We start from the raw sequence: 6,666 nt of genomic DNA, 5'->3' as shown, positions 1-6,666 counted from the left end.
TAGTGCTCATGTCCAGACTGTGTTGGACTGGGGTGCACCCCCTACTCCCTGATGCAAGCCCTCCCACCCCAACTGCTGCCATACCGCCCAAATTTGTTCCTTCTTCCGTGTCCCAGGAAGGATCGGGCACTGTGCCCAGATGAATGGCTGCACTCTCTCAGGATATATATAATCCAACACAAGGTGCAGAGTGCAATGTTGCATGCGAGCCCTGTCTTTACCTCCTGACCTCATCTAATTTTCACTCTTTGATAAACATGACTCAAGATGTCAGAATTTTTTCTTTTACATTTTCAAGAGGTGGTTCAGCTTTAAGTTAACTTTTCGTATGTTATAGAATGTCCTATTCCTAGCAACTTTGTAATTGGCAATCATGATTTTATTTTTATAAATTTTTCACTATTCACCCTTCTCTTCCTGCTTTCAAATAGGGGTCACTGATCCTGGCAGCCTCTGTGAGGCCATAATTGTATTACTGTTACTGTTTATTACTTGTCTTTCTATTCAGTCCCTCTTCTATTAATATTCCAGTCTCTCATTCAAACCAATGCCTGGTTGCTAAGGTAAACCAGGCAGATAGCTGCTTAAATTCCAAACTGGAGACATGCTGAACAAACTCTAGATCACTGAAAAAAATAAAAAAATTAATACCCAATAAAAAATTATCTTAGCATATCACTGTCTATGTCCAGGGTCGGACTAGGGCGCCCGGGGGCCCACCGGGGCTCTGCCTCAGGGCCCCCCTGCTGCGCGTGTGCACATTTGAGAAAGCTTGCGCACTGATTTTGCAGCAACCGTCAAAGGGAGGACGAGAGGAAGAGGAGCAGGGTGCGAATCTGGGCTGACGGGACCCACAAGAACCACGGGCCTCCCGGTTTTTTTCCCAGTGTCCTGTCGGCCCAGTCCGACCCTGTCTAAAAGCTAATCTAAAGGCGAGCAACCCTTTAAATGGGACAAATAAGTTACACTTTTTAAAATTAATTAATTTATATCAAGCAACCACAGAAATCACTGAAATATATCTTGTATATATCTTTATAGTTAGTGAAAAAATAAGTTTTCTGGTGCAGCTGAATCATCATATGCCAAATGCATCTAATCAGTTGTGAAACGTGTTTGAGTGCAAGTGAGAGAAAGCAGAGACATGACTGCTGATAATGTTTCTGGAAACACTACACTGCTTTACTTTTCGATAGGTGGTAGGACTTCTTAAAGGTATAGAGGCAGCAGAAGAGCATGTATCTCAAGCTTTATCTCAAGTCTATTCTCTGCTGCTATATTGTAAAGCACTGGTGTCTGACAGCTTTAGGATCAAGGTTCTTCTAAAAGGTTCAGCCTTTGGTCAGGTTAGGTCATCACTAGGTATAGAAAAATATTGCTTTACCAGTCATTCATTCAGCCTAGAAATCTAGCATTGCAAATACATTTTACCCTAAATCTGACACTAGCTGATTTTTAAGCTGGGCATGTAATTCACAGGGGCTGCTGTAAGATGCTATAGACCAGGGGTCCCCAACCTTTTTTACCCATGAGCCACATTCAGTTATAAAAAGAGTTTGGGAAGAACACAAGTATGAAAAAAGTTTCTGGGCACCAAATGATGGCTGTGATTGGCTATTTGGTAGTCCCTATGAGATCTGGCAGCCTACAGGAGTCTCTGGCAGTAAATTTGGTTTTATGCAACCAAAACTTGCCTCCAAATCAGAAACTAAAAATAAGCTCCTGCTTTGAGGCCACTGAGAGCAACAGCCAAGGGGCTGATGAGCAACATGTTGCTCGCGAACCACGGGGATCACTACTATAGACAGTCACTGTTTATTGGCTCTGTGGGGGCTGTTTAGGCCACTGTGTACCTGAAATGCCAGGGACTATTATAAAATCTCCATCCAGACCTGGGGTAAGCTCAACTTATTCACTTACCTTGAAGCAGTGAGTAAAGTGCAATTTCGGACACTATTGCCATGTTTTCATCTCACAATGCACCTCAGAAGATGACAGTTGCGCCAAGGTTTGCACTGCAATGTCCATCAATAATTGCAGCGACGCTAAATACGGAAAGGTGCTGTGGGAAACTATACAGTAAATAATAATCAGTATGAAGAACACGTTTGGATGCAAGTACCTTTAATCAGGGTGGTTTTAAATGCAACTCACTGGGGATAAGAAAGCAACTTGTCTATTGCGTTTGTGGACGTAAATGAGCCCTTACGTCTCCTGTGCATTAAAGTCTCTTTTGTTTAATTAAAATGTGTGTGTTTGGGCATCTTGTGTTGCAAGTCTTGCTTACAAAACTCATAGGTGGAATTGCCATCAGCAGGGTATATGGGCACTAACCATGCAAGTATTGTTGTTCTACAAATAATTGGGGTAACAAAATGTTTTATCAGCCCTGCCCACACATGCATTCACCCACTGTGCCCACAACCCACCATTTCTACAAGTCATTAGGTGCAACTAAGGAGAAGGAGCCTATTTTCTCATGAAGTACAGTGAGACAAGGGAGTGGGGGTCGCAGCCTCTCAGTTTGACAGAATAGTCCCCTATCCTTTGGCTCTGTCCTTGCCCAATGTATCCCCAAGCAACAAATTGTCATATCAACAAATGTCAGAAATAAATTACATAGTATTCTTGAGTTGAAAAAAGACACACATTAATGAGGTTCAATAATTTTGCCTAAATGAAACGTGTCTAACTTGCAGATCTTAAAACAAAGGCTTGGCAAAGGGCCTTGTATAGGCCCGAAACACATTTTTTCATGCGCGAATAAACAACCTACACTGGTTCAACTGCATTAGTAGTGCCCTTGATGTTTTGTTTTTGGATACTGTTTTTGGGCCCTTTGCAGTTTTTGGGCCATACACCTAGAGGCACCTGATCCCAAACAGATATATACTGGTAGTAGCGCTCCATTCTGTACTGTAACTTGCAGATATTAATCTGACATAAGAAGACTATATGGCTCAACTGCAATAGCAAAGTTTTGATACAATTTGCTACGTTGGAAAGATAATACCCAAAACCTCTATTTGGTTCAAGTAGCATTTCACATGTTTCTATGTATCTGGGCTGAAATATTATCTTTACAGGTCACAATTCCTATATGTAGTTTATTTGTTACAGTCTGGTATGGACGTGTGAAGGGCACCATGTTTATTTTGAAGACCACTCCCTATCATGTTCCACAGTATGTACTAGTGTATTCCTTTGTGCCGTCTTGCAACTCTATAACTACATTGCTGGTAAGTTAATAGCTTAACAGGTTGCATACAATTTCCATGCTGTCAGAATGAGTTAAAGTCAGAAAGAAGTTGCAGGGCATAATGTCTGATGCTCAGGACTCCAAATCCACTTCTCGTACTCAAGCGGATGACAGATGATGAGTTTCAATTTCATTCTTCTACAATGGATTTGCTGGAATATAAAAGGCAAATCATATGGTTTGGACAAAAACCTATCAGCAACATCAGTATTTTTAAAGGGTTCATGTGGCTAAAATCGCTGCAGGTTTCTTGCTATTCATTACATCGGTAATCACCACCAATTGACTGATTTTTTCATGAATTGCTTTTGAAGTTGCCTGAGCATAAATGGCAGTTGCTTCCTGCTTTTACTATGAATGATTATAGTTCAGAAACAGCCAAGCACATTGATCTTATAAGTAGAAGCCCATTATACTTTTGTCTCTATGGAAGCTAAATAACGCATCCTATAGATCTGATTTACATCCCCTTTTCTCTCTCATCATCATTGTAGGATTGAACTTTAAATATTGTTTTCTCCTTACAAATCAAAGTCCAGGGCCACTGCCATGGTCACCACTAAAGGTGCCATTTTGAGTCTCTTCATTAATGAAATCTGTTTTTGTAATTTTGTTAGGTAAACAAAATCAGTTGTTATTCAAAAATTAACAAATGTCTATCATTGCAGCCTTCCTGAGGTTTAACTGGTTCATTTATTAAGGGCTAGACTGGTGCAGGAGTCCTAAGAACAGTCCAGATATGTGGAAAGGCAACAAAAGAATAGTCTCACCGTGGACTGTGTGGGAGAGTGAGGGAAGACACTGGACAGAAAATAGAGCTGCATAGAGAAGCCATAGGTTCTCTGTTCTCGTATCTTGACTTGAGTCGGATTAAAAATGTAAGTGCTGGTTCCCTAGTGCCTTGCCTTCCTTGCACTATTGGCTCATACATTCTGAATGATGTCCCAGTTATAGGCATGCCTTTTTAAAAATTTGGATTATTTGGATGAAATGGAGTACTGGATATGGGAGACAGCCTTTGTGTAATTCAGACACATAACAGGTTTCCAGATAATGGATCCCACACCTGTACCATGCATTCATAAAAGCTGTAGTTCAAAACACGTGTTTTACCCATAAAAAATTGTGGCGGATTTTCAGCATTTAGTGTGAGATTGACATGTTTTCATGCATCTGGCACAACTACCTTCCTATTCAGTGAAGGCCCATTCAGTTTATCAGTGGGCTGATGTCTCAGGATATATTTGGAGACAGTAGTTTTTTCAAGACACTTGAAAATAACAAATTTTAGGCATTCATCATCAATAATGTGTGTGCTCTCAGTTTGAAAATGAAGATGAGAGGTTAGTGAGTCACGATACTGCAGCAGAAATATCCCAAGAGAATTGGTGACCAAAAAAAAAAATAATCATGGATAGTGTACTACAATAAATTCCAAGAGTAAAAAAAGTAACCAGGTGTTGAGAAAATAGTACAGCAAGGCAAGAAAGCTGAAATAAGACGGATTCATTATTCGATTTAGTTTTAAAATAACATGGTATAATTGTCTCTCCCACAATTGGTTGCACAAAAGTAATTTTGTTTTTGGCAGATTTTAAATACATTTAATTACATTTCAGAAACATTGTGGAAGGGCCCCTAAGGGTTAATTTCCCCTTTAGTCAGAGCCTCATGGTATATACAGGGTTTCCTAAGGGGCAGAGCCCTTGTGATGGCATGGCTGATCCCAAAGGCAGCCATAAGGTGTCACTGTGCAACAGTATAAAAGGAGATGTCATGTGCTCAGTCAGCCATTACAGTTTCAGATTACAGATTGCTGTAGAACCTTGTTCACTGTGCACTAGGCAAAAGGGAGTTCGATAGGCCTGCCAAGGCTGGGCAGACTCCTCCAGTGCCTGAAAGCTCAACCAAGGAGGGTTTAGAGTTTGGATTTCTGGATTTTTATGTTCACACTCTGGAGAGTGTTGAGGGCTGCAGTCCAGCAATGGACATCGAGAGAGCTCACGCTATAGACAGCGTTGGGAGCAAATACACGAAGGATTCAAGCCTTGATATGTGCTCGACTTGGAGAGTCTGGAGCCTATAAAGAGATCATCACTGTGGATGCCTGTCAGCTCTGTGTGAGACTACCCGTCTGTGTGACTCCCTTGAGATGAGTGTTACCTGAGGGAAGGGGTAGAAAAGTATAAGGATCCAGCAATCTCCTGTTTGGAGAAACAGGCTGTTTGTGTGCCACGTGGAAGCAAATACTTTTCACCGGGAAAGGTATTTAGGCAGGTAGCGCTACCTAGGACTGGTATTCTTTTGGGGACAAGGGATGGAGACTCTTGGGCTGCCAAAAGGGAGTTGCGGGACTTTTCCTGGCAGGGAATTACCACGACTGGACTGCTAAAGGTTCCTACGGTAGTGGGTCATGCTTTTGAATGCATTTATGTGTATAATGTTACAGTTTACTTCCCCTTTAAAATTGCACTTCTTTGTATAAAGTTTATATTTTTATATAATAAAGTGTGTGTGTGTGAATGTTTTCCTAATGGGACTATACGCAGGTGTATTCCAGGATCCCATTAGGTGGAGGCACTGCCAGAGAGGAGTTTCCCAGAACCTTTCACTTAGCAAAGGGGACTCAGGACCTGCATCAGTAAGAATTATGTGATGTACAACCTTGGCACCAGGGGGGTGGCCAAAAATGGGTTACAATTGTATCTTTTTCTGGCGTCAGTGCAGGAGATCAAAGAGAAACTCTGGGTGTTTTAATAAAAATCCGGGCTGCGGAACAGGCTGTCAAAATCGGGACTGTTGGAAAGTATGCCTTTGTGACCAGCCCACAAATCTGGGTCTTACACATGCTGTGCCATATTGTACACATTACTGCTTTCATTAAATTCAGTAATTAAAGCAGTCTGAGGTTATCATTTCAGACCACATACCAGTGCTTTTCTTTGTTAAAAATACTAGAGAGCTCGGTTCCTCCATCTTCTTGGGATCTCAGCTCTGGCCCTGGGCTGTGCACATGCACAGTAGAGTCAAAGTTTGTCTTTTTTTCTTCTAAGTTTCATTTTTACCAGTGTTTTTTTTTGTTCTCCTTTAACACAGTAAAATATTGTACTGATCTCTGCCTTTTTTTCTTTTGACTACTAGAAGTGCTAGAGAGTGTAGTAAGGCCACAAAGAAGAACTGAACCAATCTATTTTTATTTGTGCAGAACTCACCCAGGATGATGAAAACATTATTGCTTTGGTGCTTGCTCTCTTTCTGCTGAGGGAAAATGAGTCTTAGAAGCTGTAACGTGTAATCAGTTACAAAAGCGAGTAGGGAGTAACAGTTCTACAGTGCTCAGCCTCTCTCTATTACTGTTCTCTTCTCTCTCCCCACCTCCTTAAAGATCCTGTCCTACACAGGAACTA

This window comes from Xenopus laevis, chromosome 9_10S (genome assembly GCF_017654675.1).
Source record: "Xenopus laevis strain J_2021 chromosome 9_10S, Xenopus_laevis_v10.1, whole genome shotgun sequence".
In the NCBI taxonomy this organism is placed as follows: Eukaryota; Metazoa; Chordata; class Amphibia; order Anura; family Pipidae; genus Xenopus; species Xenopus laevis.
Note: the sequence above shows the minus strand (reverse complement) of the source record.